This window comes from Trachurus japonicus, chromosome 18 (genome assembly GCF_045865225.1).
Source record: "Trachurus japonicus isolate A0001 chromosome 18, Traja_1.0".
NCBI lineage: Eukaryota > Metazoa > Chordata > Actinopteri > Carangiformes > Carangidae > Trachurus > Trachurus japonicus.
The window spans coordinates 31,429,459-31,446,758 of record NC_140924.1 but is presented as its reverse complement, the minus strand read 5'-3'; the positions used below and the strand labels follow the sequence as shown (position 1 = coordinate 31,446,758).

Genomic DNA, 17,300 nt, shown 5'->3' with positions numbered 1-17,300 from the left:
ATGACTTTTATAAAACTTCCATGACAATACAAATCTGACCAAAGATATCAGATTTTGACTGGAAGGAACACAGCTGGTCTGGCAGCATGGTTTGACTGTTTGACTGTACCACTGACATATTACAATCATAACTGCACTGTATATTGTGGTGCAGTGTGCAGTGTATATTATGTTGAAGTCATTCAGCAGGGTGGCCTCAATTACAATATAAGTCTCATCTCTGTGGTTACTAATCTGCATCAAAAGAAACAGAACAATCCAATTGCTATATCCAGATATCAAATGTCTCTTATTGGTGGTAAAATTAAATTAGGCTGAAAATCAATGTGCAAACCGAGGGGAAAGGGAATGTTACAATTAATGTGAGTATTTACGATATGAAAACAATTAAACACTGAGCACAACCACAGTCCCAGTCTCTTTTGAGCACACTGAATGAAAACTACTTGTTGTACACAGACTGCACAGGTCAACTACTTTGGAGCAGTGGCTGTTCCTTCAAATGTTCAGTTTCTAAGGACTCAATGGTGGTTCACAACTACAGCGCAATAAACTCTTTTGTGTGTGACAGTAAAGAGTCCTCACTGGGAAATAAACAGAGCATCCCATGATCAAATGTGTGACGACCAGTTATCTTTCTTCTTTGATGGGTTCGATTTCATCAAGCACCTGTGTTCCTTTCCTGTGTGGTAATAGGAGAACCACAAGGCAGTATAGTAGAGTCCTATACATTTTCTTTTGTATACATTTATTGCTAAATTTGCATTATGCAGATAGAAATTCATCTATTTCTACAATGTCCCACTTTAGCCTCAAATGAGGAATTTAGAACCAATCTCATTAAAGTGTCCCCCAAATCTCATTTACCTGGGGGTAGTTTTATCATGTTTGGCGTTCTACAGTGTTGCTGTGAGCATAAACAGAAGAGCACCTTGGTGCATGGGCAGTGGAATTTGTAAGAAAATGAAATCATCTCACTCCCTCTTGTAAATCACAAAGGAGTAATGGTCTCTGAGCAATCCTGGCCACTTCAGACTCATTAAAGCCTGCTTACCAAATCTATGCTGGCTTGAACGTACTGAGCAACCTACAGTAAAGGAAAGCAATGCTTTAATGAACAAACAATTAATCAGAGATCCTTTAATCAGAGATCCAGTTTGAATAAGGAAGTGGAGAAGCACTTGACCTGCAGCTACAAATTATTCCTGTGTATAATATAAGAATGAACCTTTTACACCCATGTCATAATTGCAGATGGAGTCTTACTCGTTTGGTAGAACACATACTCCAGTGTGGAGATATGAAATTCATCTGTACAGTTTTACTATTTAATTTTACAAGTTCATGAAACATTTCCAAGTCAATTCAAATGGAAAGCTTCCTGATAGGCCCACAATGAATGACTCATCCTTAAACCTCCATTGCTCTGACAGGAAATTCAGACTTGGTGATGCCAACCTCATATTGGAGGATATATATTTGAATGACAAATATGATTTAACCTTTATTGCTACTGTTCGTAGAACTCCTTTATTACAAAACTCCACGGCTACAAGTCAAACTCTTATAAACTATTTATTTAGCCATTCTCTGAGTCCTAAAAGGCATTAATCTATCATCTTTGTGCCATCATCCTCAAGTTAGAATGTCTCGTTTGTGTGCGGTGTCGGCAGAGGAAGGTGCAGCGGGGTTGAATCTTGGTCATCAGCTGTCAAGGCAGTAATGAACAGTGTTTACTAGTAATACCATGCGCTGCCACATTTCAGGGTGTGAAATGTCAAAGTGTCCATTTATCCAAAGTAAGTCAGAAGCAACACTGTCAGGGCTTTCGCTGTAAACAATGGGAAAAGAGAGGCAAGACAGCAACAAGGAGCTCTCTCTGTTTCACCCATTACAGTCAGAGTGAGTGGGAAAAGAGTGGTAGAATGTCAAGCCTAGAAAAATAGAGGTGCTCGCAAAAGGGTAGAAAAAGTGGATTCCAAGTGGATTCCATTTGGCAGACACATAATGACAGCTGTTAAACAAAACTATGGGGAAGCAAAGCAAGAGAGGCTGAGAGAGAGAGGCACAGAGACACTGGAAGACAGACAGAGGATACGAGACAGACAGGCAGAGAGACACCTGCTGTTGCATCACCTGCTGTAATAATAGTGTTGACATTCAAATAGAAAGCTCTGACAATAGGAGCTGGCTGAGGCAGCACCCGGTATGCAAATAAAAAAGAACACATCAGGAAATATTAGCTCGCGTCAGGACTTTTCATAGCCCACATTGAAAACCACTTGACCCCTGGTATCCCACAAGTGCTTATGTATTATGTGTGCGTGTGCCTGTGTGTGCGCATGTGTGTGTGTGTGTGCAAGCAAATGAGCTGATTTCCCCACTTCAGCTGATTCATTCTATACTAACTGTAAGGCTAGAAAGAGAATTCCACCGCTATTGTATCTTTGTTTATAACGCATGTTAACATAGATCAGATGTACGGAGGTTCATTATTCCTCTGCCTTCCAATGCAATTACTTAAACCTGTGCTGTAGTGTATAGGGTTTGTTTTCCTTGATTGGAATTCCCCTCACACTTCCACTCTTTCATTCTCACTGTCATGGTATATTGAATACGCGGGTTAAACATAATTCAAAAACGGAAAGGATCATTAGTTGGCAAATTCATTCTTGACTCTCTCTTTCATGCACCCCATGCAACCCCCAAAGGCCCTATCAATCAAAATCAGATTCAGCTAATATCACATTCACCATTGCACATATTTTATTCCCTTTTAAGTGCTCAGCAGTCTTTTGTATCAATGTAAACCTGTGGTGATTGGAGTAGAAACTTTTCATGTTTGAACTCAGTGGGGTTTGAAGGACTGCAGATCTCAGCACATCCTCGCTGATGCAGAGGTCAATACCTATTATAGTAAAAGCAATATTCAATATGGTGCTCTCACATAACCAGCTGTGGATGTGGTTGCTTTCAAAAGCTGTGACCCTTTCTACAGCACTTTGATGACAAACCTAATGGTTTAACAACACCAATTGATTCTTGTTCTCTGCATTATGAGAGGAGAAATAAAAGGGATGGACTTTGACTGAGAGCTGTCAAGCCTTGACTCTACATAGAGTAAACTCCTTTATGGCTGGTTCTAGTCTAAATAGACTGGGTGATGGTCTTTGGACAGGCCCACGCATTGAGGTTAAACTGGCCAAATAGAAAAACTCACCTTTATTAACTGTCTTTACAAATTGCTTCATTCAGTGCAGTACTATTCTTCCATCAGCCTTTACAACACTAAATGAAAGAATTGTCTATTGGTATACACTGTAGCTCATCTTATTGAAAAAAATATGAACTCATTCACCCCACATTCAAAAGAAACTTCATGAAACTGTCATCAAATGCATGGACTCAGGCATAGATGGAGGTATAGGCAATAGATGTATAGTTTACACTTTTGTAGATATACACTGCAATCAGCTAACAAAGAGAAACAAAATATATACTTTAATTGAGCCTTGTGACACTATTATGTTAGACCTTTAAAATTCCCTCTACTCCTACAATATGGAAACGCCAAATACCACCACCCCCTTTTTTTTTTTTAACAAGACATTCAACTCACATAATAATAATAAATTGCATTTTAGGTTGTTATCTGTATGGCTATATATCTTTATAAATAAAACCAGCTGCATATGTTGCAGACCAGTCTCATATTGTTTTGATTCTGCCGCAGAGTTAATGCCATCTTTAGCACTAATGACAGTAAGTAGGAATGCCATAAATCTATGTCTGACTTTCATGGCATGATTTCCAAAGCTAACACTCAGTGTTAGCTTGCTTTTTTTTTTTTTTACACCGTATACAGTCTTTGGATTTTGGTTTACTAATTGTTTTGGAAATAATTAATATGAAGAAGAAAAAAAAAACATATTGCACAAGATAAAAAACAACAACCAGTAGGCTATCCCATATTTAGAGGAATCATCCAACAGCAGAGCTCTGTTTGGTGACATTGTTAATTCATTAATATCATCATAAAGACTACTCTAGTATTGCTATTGCACTTGTCACTTTATAAGTCAAAGTCATACATGAGCAGAAATTATTAAAAAGAACAAGACTGAAGAAGGTCTTGAATGTTGAATATGAATAGATTTATGTAAGGGAGCAGATGAGTACAGACAAGCTTGACCGACTTTAAAGTTTTCTATGGGAAATGAGATTTGGAATATGACAGAGCTCCTAATATCTTTATGCACAGCTTTCCAGCATGTATGCTAATGCCCTGTCCTGACCACTAATACACAACAGGAAAAGTGGGCTAAATAAAATGAAGGAGGAAGCTGTGAAATATAATTCGGAATGCCTATAACTACTACAGTATCAGCCGTCTTGGATCTGTACTTCCTCATTCGGATGTTCTCATTTGTATCCACACCTGTGTCATTCACAGCCTTACGTCTTAACCTAATTTCATGGTCTATGGGTTTGGATGGATGGCTCTGCCTCAACTTGTACACTGAGGGGAGGAGAGAGAGAGTAGCATGAGTGTGCGTGTGTGTGCATCTGTGTGAGTGTGCACTCGCACAATAACACAATTGTGGAGAGCGAATGAGAGAGAGGGAGAGGGAGAGGGAGCGAGAGAGGGGATGCGCTGCTACAATAGCGTAGAGAATTGTAGTCACTGCCAGATATTAACCTTTTAACCTTGTACTTTTCTGTTAACAAAAATACATTAAGCTCCTCTGGAAAGCTGACAGTGAATTGGGGTTTTACAGACTTCCACTGAGCGTGACTGAATGATCAGAGGTGAACTCATTTTGTGGTAATGCGCTTCAATTACAGTAAAAGTCTGCTAAAAACACATAAGTTAAAGCGAGATGATACATTGCAGTGAGTATCATTTCCCTCCATGATGTGACTGTCATATGAACCAACTACTGTAGAAGAGGAAGACCACACAAAAACAAGACCGACATTGTACACAGTGCACCCAGTAACCCAAAAATTACACACACAGGAGACTGTTGATTAGATAATTGACATTTCTTGACTAAATGTGAGTGATTCCCATTAATGCTGCTACAAGTTGCTCTAAGAGCTTTGAACATCAGAATGCCATCGCCCCTAAATTTGCTGTTAGTGTAATTGCTCGACATATTCTTAAGCAAAGTGTCAACACTGCCCTTTTAGTCTGCCAGAATATCTTGTGGTGTAAGGGCTTATTTAGCCAAACCAGGCATGACACCAATTATACTGGAGGGAAATCGATTCCAACAAAGCACTCTGCTGGGACAAACAATAAAATGATCAAAGTGACTGGATGTTTTTGCTGGCGACAAGCAGCAAAATTAGTTTGTGCTTTAAACTTAGTTTTTAACCCAGTCAAAATCTATAATTCTTGAAGCTATTAGGGTAATTCTCCGGCGTGACATGAATGCATGGATGCAAAGACGGAAAAATAAGCAAGGAAAAAAAAGCAACAAAGACTAAAAGATGAAACTATAACGGCTTCAACTATTTTGCTGCAAAACAACAAATGGACAATTAAGGCTTTTTCTGTTCCACTGAAGTCCACAGAGTTTTCCCAAAGTCAGAATTAAAGATAATTGCTTTTCCACACATTAATTGATAAATTTGGCTGCATTTCAATTTAAAGAAATGGTGCTAACTCTGTCGTCTTAATCTTTTCCTTTTTTCCCCTACACATCTCAAAATGAAACACAAGGAAACTCTGTGAAAATGCCTTTCTAGAATATAGCAACAGTAACAAACTTACTCGTATTACCTCCCGTATACCACCAGCAACATTTTCAGTAGAGTCTCAATGAACTTCCATGAAGACGAATTGAGGCATTACTATAAGGGCTGTTGCAAACAGGTGATTATCGGTGCACTAGGTCAGACAGTTACATCCCTGAAGTGTCATTTTGTCCTTTTGAATTCATGTACACATCACATGCATTATGTACACTAGTGAGAGCACCCAACTTTATATTAATTATTAGGTTACATGTGTCATAAAAGAACACCAACGCAGTATTTCATTAACTCTCCCTGTGCCTCTGAGGCATTTCATTTTCCATGTTGTCACTGTACATGTGAATTTTGAAGTTCAGAAGGAAGGAAAAAAAAAGCAAAGCGCCACAGTTTGCACTAAGCTTTTTTCAATTACTGCAGTATCTCAGTAGCGCGTACGGTAGCGTGAAAGATATTAAAATCATAATGAATATGCTAATTATCTTTTTTTAAGACTCAGAATCCTACACTGGTTTTATAGTCTAATGACAATAGCACCATTTTGTGTAGGCTTTAATAAGTGCATGTAATTAATAATTATAATAATGTGTGCATGTCACAATACAGTAGTCTCATGTACTGAACTGTGGTACAGATCCACATTATTCATGTCATCAGTAAACAATAGGGAGAACATATGAAGTGCTAGTGACTGTTCTTGTTCAGTTCATTTTTAGGCCATCTGCCGCCTGGTGTCAATCTTCATCCCTGCTTCCAGACGCGAGTCTGTTGGAGATAGATCCCTCATATGTCAGAACCACACAGACCATTTCCTGTAGTTCGCTCTGACTGTCAGGCTCCACAGACCATGAAAGCCGTATATGCAATGCCCAAAATTACCTCATCGCAGAATGCCACAGACCCCCACACTGGCATGGTCACAACTATCCAGACACTAAGCCATCTCACTGACACTTCTAGGTACTTCTTTGCCAACAAATATAGTGGGAATGATTTTGCATTCTCAGGCAGAAACATATAAAATAAATCAATTTTACAGTATGTGTGATTCAACATAAATGATCAGGTTAATGGTGTCTGGGACGTTGAATAGGGTAAATTATAGATTTTGCTATAAAGGATGATGTGTTTTTGACATTTTAATAAGACACTATATGGCACCCACAGAATACAGAATCAAAAACACAGTAAATCTGTGTGAATAGTTCCAACAGTCTGTGATGTGATACATATGAGCACCACTCAGTGTCATAATCTGTCTCCTGTCTTAACAAGACGTGTCTGTGGCAAGAGTGGGGAAGAAGCCCAACTCTCTCTGGTACAATTACAGAAATGCACTGCAGTCACTTAGCCCTCTAATACACGGTGTGATATTAATTACTGTTTGTAAACAATGCACTTTGCAGAGATTATTGCATGCACTCGGCGTCCTCCATTTGTGTTTGGTAATTCTCACAAGTGATTAAGTGGTGAAGCTAGGACAGCTGTTCAAGATGAGTTCATTGGCATGTTTAATTAATTGCACTTGAGATAATTATTCAATCATTACTTTGATTAATTTTCTGCGTCCCAGATAATGCATCAAACGTCTGCTTGATGTCAATAGTTTTGAAAGCGTGAGTAGAACAAGGCTAACCTTCTTCTTTTTTTTCTTTTTTTTTTTTTGTCGGGAGCTTGATTTCGGGCTAAATTGTGCTTTGTGGGGAAATAAGAAGGCCGATGTCAGGTGGTCATGATGACAAGTCATTATCACGGCTGCATTGTTGATTTAAATAATGCTATTGTTCACTGAATGGGCACAACACTGGGGTTGTCCTCCTGACACCCAACAACTGTCAGAGCTGCATTGTTTTCTTGTCTTTTGAACACGTCAACAGCGACCTGTCACTGCTCACTTGAACGTTTTGAGTCGATTCCGGCCACATTATGTTCCAAACGTGCCTATTCTTCACCCCCCTCATACACGCAGGGTAGTGGCAACATCCAACTGAAGGAAAGCCAAGCAAATCGTTTGTGAGAGATCTTGTCAAACAGATTAATTCCCAACCTGGGCCTCAGGGTTCTGGACCGTTTTTCTGTCATGCTGCTTTGCCAGGCTCCCTCTTGATAATACCCCAAAGATAAAATTAATTGTGCAGGGAGATGTGGGATGGGGAGTATCTAAAAAGACCTTGAGCAACACATGAAGCTCTCTTTTCCTCTTCGCTCCCCTGCATGTGAAAACACAGTAACAATCAAACCGTCAGAAGCATGACACATTGCACCAATGATCACTAACTTTGTTAGGAAGTTTCTGGAAGTGAGGAGTTCTGAGAGAAATACGAAGGGACAGAATTAACCCTCGCGAAATATCCTTGTCTAAGAATGTCTGTGCTCAAATTACCATCAAAGTGGAATCGCTCACTTCATCAGTGTTTTACACAGAGGGTTGACACACTAATGTTTGTCTACAACTGTTAGATGTACATCTCCAATTCTGGGAACATGCCTGACAACCAGAGGTAGAGGAACAAAAAATGTGACAGCTGTGTCAAACTCTGCACTGAAATATGTTCACTGAATCTACAGCTATATGCTCGCAGCTCTGCAAAGCTGAATTTAAGGCACAGTCGTACTTTGAGGCCATCACAGTTAACAGCATGTAAAACGGTACACACTGTCATTATTTTTGGAGGTATTTAGCCATATTATGTCATACATTAACATTTAAATGAGCAGGTGATGCAAGATTAAACGTCATCACAGGAATCATTAGAAATCATTGTCTGGGAACCATTAATATACTATGTACCTAAATTTAGCACAATCCATCCACATGTCACGAACAAAAACTAAGAATGTAAACCTGATAGTGAGGCCAGAGGAAAAGCCAGTGGATCATTAAGATTAATCCTCTTGAGTCAATGAATACCTGGGAAAGATTTGACATCAATCCAGCCAATAGTTGATGAGATATTTTATCCATTGCTATCATGACTAAAAAAAACATTCCATCTGACAACACTGCACATTTTGCATCGCTACAGAGGATGGAAGTCAAATTCAGTCACACTTTAAACAAGGCAGTTCTTTCCACAACCTGTCAACTCAACAATAGCTAATAGTGATAAAACAGTGTTGTGACAGTGTGACAACAACACAATCTCACCCTTTCATCACCACTGGCCTTTGAAAGCAACCAAAAGACAGATTTAACTCAAAAATCAATCCATGGAGGGCAAAGCAGAGGAGCAGGTAGATTGTAGAAGTTGGACCTTTTTTTTTTTTATACAGTAGCCCCATGGCACTTGAGTTGCTTCTGTCACCTCCACTGGCAGATGGTGCAAATGAGCCTTTATATGCTGCTGCTTAGACAACACCGATAGGCTGCCAAAGTGCAATCGCAGGAGATCTATGTTCGCATGGATAGGAAGACTGAGACAAAAGTGTTGCTTTTAGTACTGTCACAGTCAGAACACATCAGCGACTGCCTCAGAAGAGGATAAGGCTTGTATTGCTACTAACATTTAAATCAGTGTTTTGTCAGTTCTTGTCTATTTTTCCTATGACAAATGCAGAATAAAAATGTGTTGGCTTTCTTTTTTCTTTTTTTGTAGCTCATATTCAGACGTTGGCGGTGTCAAGAATCATAGTGCTGTATGAATAAGAGATGAGATCATTGAATTGTTTGTTGTTACAGAATGCACATTAAATTCTTTGAGCAAGGATTCTCAGTGTGGTCAAAAGCGTAGTCCAAGAATGTGTCTGTGCTTAGAGGTAAACAGTCCTTGTAAAGACTATTATGTTTGGCACTTTTCCTGGATATACATTTGGATCTCATTTTAGTGGGCGCCACACACACATACGGAGTGGTACACAACCCCGCGTACACAGTGACATTCCCAGGGCAGTCGGCATCCAATAGTTTCTAGCTCAAGTAGTCACCGCTGTCATAGAGTGACATCATCAACTGGGTTGGCCGTGTCCCAGTGGTGTCCTCCATTGGAGCCAGAGATATCGTTCAACGGAGCTCATCCTGTGATGCTGCTGTGTCACTCAGACAGGCAGCGCAGCAACAATGACAGCCCGGCGAATGAGAGCTCAAGAGCAGGTACAAACTATTGACAGCACCCTGGGGTGCAATTATGAGAGAGGCCCAAGGGCTTGCTCAAAACAACCTACAGCTTGTTCAAGTCTATTAAAAACACAACCCTGTTAAAGGATAACAATTCCTAGTTAGCTAGTTACAAAAATACATTTGGAGCTCACCTGGTGACAGATTAATCCCCATTAAACTCCACAGGTCTGTCAAATTTAAGAGTTTAGCTTAGAGGTAAATTGAACAATTTGGCTTTTGTGTCAGCAAAAATCTTGTCCATCATGATTTGTGAATCAGTGAAACAGTAAATATAGTGATGTGATTAACAAGTCAACCTTTTGTGAGCTGTTTCACTCCCCAGCATTTGCATTTTTAAGCCTATACAAATCCAATGGGAATAAATTCAATAGGTACCGTTGACATTTAGCTCATCACTCTCCATAAAATACCTGCAAATGATCAAGGCAGACAGATAATGGCTTGGAAGAGGACTCGGCTTGCTGCCCTGTGACAGACATTTCCAATTAAAAAGGGTAAATAACTTGAGATTCATCTATTTCACTCTGTCCCGAGATTTATCAATCCATCGTGCTGTAAATCCATTCACCCCTGAAATGGTAATATCACAGATTTGGATTTCTTAGGCAAAGAAAAAATGTCATATAGTTCCAATATCCTTGTAGTCTATTTAAATCTTCCTACCCTGTCTGCGTGAGAGCTTTCAGGAGGCAACCCAAGCGTGGGAGGAATTCAGTGATATTAGTATACCAGCATCATGAGAACGGTTGCAGGCCTGTTGGATTTAACTTTGTACTTAAGCAGAATACAAAGGCTGTTTCACTCTGGATTGTGGTTCTGTGTTTGTCCACAGGCAGGGACAGGAGCTAACATTTAACCTTTCGTTACCCATTGTTTGATGTGGGTCTATGGTATTACATATCATTTATGAACTGCTACTATTAGCTATTTAATCTAGTACCTGTCAATATGGCAATTTAAAAAAGAAAAACCTATGGCAGAACTAATCCAGGTAGAATGGACAGCTTTTTCAAAATGTAAGAGCTAAGCTTGAAACTGTCCAAAAAAGAAAATCTTTCATTTTCAATTTAATTTCTGTTAGGCAAACATGAGGGAGTGTAGCATGAGCTGCTGATGTTGTGCATCAATTGTCTGATTGCAGTTTGATTCATGCTTCACAATCGTTGACTCACTCATCAGCTAACCACTATCAGCCCATCCCAGCCTCCAACTTATCCATAATGATTTAACTTCAATGCAATATTTAGATAATAGAATTCCTGTTGGATCATTTTTTACAGTAGAAATCTTTGAAAGAGCTGAGTCTTTTCCACCCTATTCAGTACATTTTTGTACCTGCAAAGCTCAAACAATTCAACCAGGAGCAGGTGTATGCATATATCAAAGACCTAGAGACTTTTACTTATCACAAGTTAGCCAAAATTGCCTGGCCCACACCTGACTTTCGAAATTTGGCAGTGCCGGTTGCTCAGACTAATGCTCCAGGTGTGATGAATGGGCCGCCTTTGGCCCGGAGCTCGCCCAAGTTCTAAGACCTGAGGGTGATTCCAAGCCCAAATTGCCCCATGTCTGCATCCCAAAAAAAATCTGCAAATGTTGGGTTCTTTGTTGTCAGAATACAACTGAGCACAGTGATATTCAGCCACAATCAGCCCGACTTGGCTGGCTACCTGGACTACTGTAGATTACATTGCCTTTTTCGATTAACTTCAGGCAACATTAACAGAATGCCACATCATGATAGTGGGGACCATCCATGGTATATATATATAAAAAACACTCTCCCTTTTTTGTAAATAAAGTGACATGACTCATTAATGTGATGAATGACCGAGCAATTCCCTGGGACCTTTGCATCAGGTTTCCCCCCGAAACTCCCCCTCAGTCGTCCCTCTAGTGGGCCATTCCGGGTGAAAGCCGAACATTTAAACGTGTGCCTCTAAGTGCTGAGGCAAGCAGGTCCTCCGGCCAAATGGTTGCTCTTTTCAGCTGCTCAAGCTCCCAAGGACCCATTTCACTGTTAACATCAAATCATTAAATTCACCCCGTATACTCAGTCACTTAGAGTTATAGAGAGATAGACAGAAAGACAAACACAGAGGGTAAAGTTAAAGAAGAATGAAAAAAGGTCATTTCCAGCTGTAAAGGCTAAATAGGCCACATTATTAGACTTGCAGTAAATGGAATCAAAACTGACAGCTCTCTCTGGTCTTAATTCCATCTTGTCGGCCGCAAATGCAAATTACTAAGTGCAATTTTAGTTCATAAAGGAGGGAATCAATAAAATATGATTTGGCTAATGTGTCACTGTCAAAGCACAAGACTTGAGATTATTCTGCTGTATTAAAAATGTAATTGCACCTCCAGTCATGTCAAAAAAAATCTCTGATAGCATCACACCTTAAACTTGTATGAATACACATTCAGAAGTGAGCTGGGATTTAAAACTTTCAGACATTTTTTTTTTTTGTGGTTCAAACAAGTTTGCCTGTTCTATATGAGCTGGTATTACATAGCAAAGCAGGAAAGGTAAAAAGTGAATGAATGGTCATTTGTGTTGAAAATTAAGTGTACGGAGGTACAGTAAACTATACCTCAGCTAGTCCTTCAGATGTTCAGTAGCTCGATGTGCACAAAGAAACACTTTATGATCTCACACCACCTCAAGCAATTACAGTCTTCAGCTGTTTCTCTCAGTACACTGAGTACATTTAGTGTTTAAGGAGAACTCCTGCATCTGATGCATGGCACCTCAGGGTACATAACAGCCAACTGTAAACCAACAATTATCTCTCATCCTTTGCAAGAAAGTGGTTTATGATCTCTTATGTATGTAATTTGAAATGCTTATCAGTGTGGTGTGCAGCCATTCTTTGAGAAGTCATGTGTGTGTGGAGAAAATACACGTTTTCAGTCATTCCGTGCACACTTGTGCTTCTGGCTGTCCTTTTCGATGGTGCTAAATGTAAATGTTTATGTCCACACAGATCTCTTGATTCACAACTTCAAAATCTGGCAGCAGCACTCAGCCCGTGTCACTCGTCAATACACTGCCAAAGTACTGATCACATGCAATTTCGTTCAAACTCCTCACACAATAGATTGCATTATAACCCAGTCGATTTAAAGACACTTCAGTTAAGTGTTCTATCTTCGCTACCATTGGATAACTGGACCAGGTTTTTTCTGGGAACCAAAGAAAAATGAGGATACAGCTGCCGTGTTCACAAGATAAGTATTATGAGGCAAAATTAATGGAAAGCTTTTCAAAGTAATTATGGTGTTCAGAGAGAAAATCTGAATGATCAGTTTCTAAAAGAGGCAGACAGTGAAAGAAAGAGGAGCAGATTTATTTTAAAAGAGAGAAAACAATCAGTTACAATTGTGCTTTAAAAAAAAAAAAAAGAAAAGAAAAAAAAGTGCCTTGTGTGTTTTGCAGCTGGGGGAGAGATGGGAAAACACCAGTTTGTGGCACAGTGCACTCCGGAGCTGTTTTGACTTTCCCACTTTCATTACTCTGGGCTCTGTAATCTGGATGTTGAAGGGAAGTACACAGATAGCAGGTGGAGACCATCATGTCTGAACTCATCTTAGCTGGGTACAGTATGAATTTACAGCTGCACTGTGAGCTTTGCATCACTCAGACACAATGCACCGGGCTTCTGGATAGATGAAAGGAATCACTTTCTAGCAGTCTGCCTCCCTTTGTATTCATGACTTGCATCCACTGGCAATCGGCTTCTAAATCAATCACCTAAATACACAAAGAGCAATTTCTTCTTTTAGAGGATTGTTTGCACATCTTTGCGAGCCTTCGGTCATTCACATACTGATTATTACAATGTAAAGATGACTGAGTTGATGAACTGTCAGTCCTCGTATAGTCTAGCCTACAAACACTGTGATTACCTAAAAGATTATGTGAACTGCACCTGAACTTATTAATAGGCAGCATGTGGTACAGTGCATGCTGCGTATTAATTAGGCGCTCATGGTGCAACATGGTGCCAGATTCCCAGTCAAGACACCATTGAGATTCCCACTGCCTGAGTCATGTAGTCACCGTCTGTACACAGTTCATTTCCATTTGTTTGACATCAAAATTCATGCATTTCACTGAACCTGTAGATGTCTGTGTTTGTATTAATCTATCTGTGCATGTATGCACATGCTCTCAAGCTTCCGCAAGTTTAACTGCAAACATGTACTGTGAATTTGAGAGAGCGAAAAAAATAAATAAAAAGTTGAAGCACCAGTCAGATGCCTCCCTCAAAGGGGCCGGCTGTTTTTGGCAAGCACCCTCCTCACCCGCGTACAAGGCATGAATAGAACATAAAGCAAATGTGTCCCTCCTTATGGTAGGTCAGACCATAAGGCAGTCCAGATTTTCCTGCGAGTTTATTACAGGGCTAAATCAAAAACTGAATTTCAACTCAGTGGCATATGAAGCTTTTTGCCTCAAGGGCCTGATTTCCTCGTTCTCTGGTGTTTTAACAATGAGGCTGTTCTTGACAGTCCAACTGAGGCAGTGACGTTTAAGTGGCCCTTGAGTTCAGCCTGTTTTGTGTAACACAGTTAAAAGAACGCCACAGAGGATCAGCTTGGAACTTATAGGCGTAATAAATGCCGATCAGATCCATCTTTATCACAGGCATCAGAAGTCAACACAAAAGTCAACCAGAACAAAGACATTTAAAAAAAGAAACAGAATCATTTTGTGTTAACCTGCTCATCGCTTACTGTGCAATAATACACAACTAGATATACATTACATTTATCTATAGTTGTACATTTCTTGTATACTTGTGGTTGTATAACTTGTGCAGTGAAAATATGTTTATCCTTTCCATGCTAAAAAAGGATTATTATCTGTAGTTACTGTCATCCCACTCAGTGGGGGATTATGCAATGCCAACACTGTGTAAGTGTCATTGGTTCATTAAGGAACTCAAAATTAAACTAACATTAAATGACTTTGCATACCTTAAATGCAATCATCCGAAATATTGAAAGTAAACATCTTTATTTCAGCCCAGTAAACTGCCCACTAGATGATACTGACACAGCTATTATAGAGTATTAAAAAGGAGAAGCTTTCTCAACAGCACAACTACTCGAGAACAAAAACTATACATGATGTTTTTTGGATGGAGAGGTAAAAACACTAAACATATAATACAGTATTTCTTTCGAAATATTGAAAAGCAGTTTGATTTTCCAGGGGAATAATTTACAAGATTATTGTGTTTAGGTGTAATGGGATATGAAAAGGAATATGGTTAAATTTGGCCATGGTGGACTAACCTATCCTGTAAGTTTTAAAAGTGTTGACATTGCTATAGTTAACTTCTGTAGTATAGGAAATCAGACATGTACCTGCATACTGTATTTCCGCCACCAAAGACATGCGGCAGACGGGATGATCCTCTTAGTGCTTTAGCAATCTGGGACACTATTCCCACTACTTACTTTTGCCAATTTGCTCCTGGGAGCCCCTGAGTCCTTGTCTTCATTAAGGGAGTTCCTCATTGATCAATCACTGTCAGAGGAGCTGCTCTGTAATTGCAATGTGGCCTAATCATGACTGACGTCTCATCCCCCCCGCTCTGTCACAGGTCTCAGGAGAGAGAATGTTCCATGACTTTCACACCTTCGACCTCAAGGTAGGCCTCTCTAAGGATTTTACTCTTCCCTCTGTTCTTTATTTTTAGAGCTATATGGTTTTATAATGGACATTATAACTCAATTTTAAATATGGGTGGGAGTGATGAGGACAGGTAAGTTAAGATGAGTTATGTTAGAAGGTTATCTTCAAATACCATGACATTACCTACACTTTTTTTCCCCTGTCTGCTATACAGGAAACTCTGAAAATCAACTTCTGCTTCTAATCACATGCAACAAAATATGCAATATAATCAATCTCTGACTATTATAGAGCTAAACACATCTCAACAATAGAAAACAACTTGTAAAATATATTGAATTTATAATGTAGTTCAAGTGACAACGTTGCAGCAGTGGTTCCTAATATCCATCAATCATGCCACATTTTCATTATGAACTGATTGATATTTGCTGTAAGACTTGTACTGTGTTCGTCACATACAGTGAATAGGCCCTTACATCTCTCCAATGTATTACAGTGAGTGTAAAACAAAACACAAGTCATAACTGCAACAAATTAACAGCCCCTGACGTGTTCACTGAGGCACGTACAGCGTCCCACTAGAAAACTAATAAGTGCAGTTGCCTATATAACAAATTAAATGCTTTGTTATATTGCCCTTGTTAAAACTAATGGCTGATTTTCTGCTGTTGTTTTGCTGATATATGCAGGGAGGAAATTTGCATATTTCACAACTCTTTATGTTTTCAAGCTAATTTTGGAACACCACCACTTTGTTCCAGTAAAACTAAATGTCAATTGCAAGCGCCGCTATACAGTAGGTGCACTGTTATTTAGCACAGCACCCAGACATGCTTTCAGGCTAACAGCACCCAAATGTATTCACAGACACATAATATTAACCTTGTAGACAATATCTTTGCTTCAATAGTCTTGCCTCTGCGTGTTAGCTAGTCATGTTTTGCATCAGTGTAGACGCTGACTCCGCAGCCAGTGCAGTTCAGATGTCACGTTGAGGTGAACTGGATCAGCTTTCCTTTTATTTGCGAGCTATTGCTGTCAACTCAGAGGGTCATGTTCGACAACACAACACATCAAAGCTCCCCTTGTCAAAAAATGTGACAATTGAAGATGTGTGAACGAGGAGCCTCTCATGACTTGCAAAACACTGGGAGACTGGTTGTGATTAAGCTCACACAGTGAAACGTCTCTGCTCTGACACTGATCTCACACTACTGTACCTCTCTCCTCAGTTATGCAGAGAGACTTGGAGAGGGAAGCCTTTGAACACTAGCAGCAGTACAATGATAAAGCTGGCTAGTGAGAGTCTGGATTCAAGCCAGTGCATGTTCATAAGATGACTTTATGGCCATTTACTCTCAATATCATCCACGTGACAGACAATCTGCTGCAGGGCTGCACAAATCCAACCTTTCCTGCACAACTAGGGACGCTGTTTGTTTGTTTTCGCAGAACTGTGCTGTTCATTGATTTTCTTCCCTAATAAAATGGCTGAAAAGATATCTGAGCAGCTGGACGTGGGACATGAGCAAGATCCATCAGCTGATATTGTCTCTTATGACCCATGCTTTAAGCAAAAGTACAAGTGCATAGGAGATGACATTAAATTATTTCTGCTCGTATTTAAATTTTCACGACGGCAGCACATTGTCAGGAAGACGGCGAGCGAGGTTTGCTGTCAGCTCCTTAATCTGTGGTGTCACACCAACACACAGATCTTTGGAGAACGAATTGGAAAAGATGCAAAATAATGTAAAAAAGATCAAGAGCGAT

General features: G+C 39.7%; 1 protein-coding gene across 10 annotated transcripts in view; it reads left to right on the top strand.

Moving 5' to 3' along the window:
* Window positions 1–17,300, top strand: part of ptprda (protein tyrosine phosphatase receptor type Da) — a 365,455-nt gene that overhangs the window by 158,783 nt on the left and 189,372 nt on the right. For all 10 annotated transcript variants that reach the window (XM_085806361.1, XM_085806355.1, XM_085806357.1 and 7 more), the window contains exon 8: window positions 15,493–15,540. The gene's annotated coding sequence lies outside the window, so the exon portion shown is untranslated. The remainder of the gene's footprint in view (window positions 1–15,492; window positions 15,541–17,300) is intronic.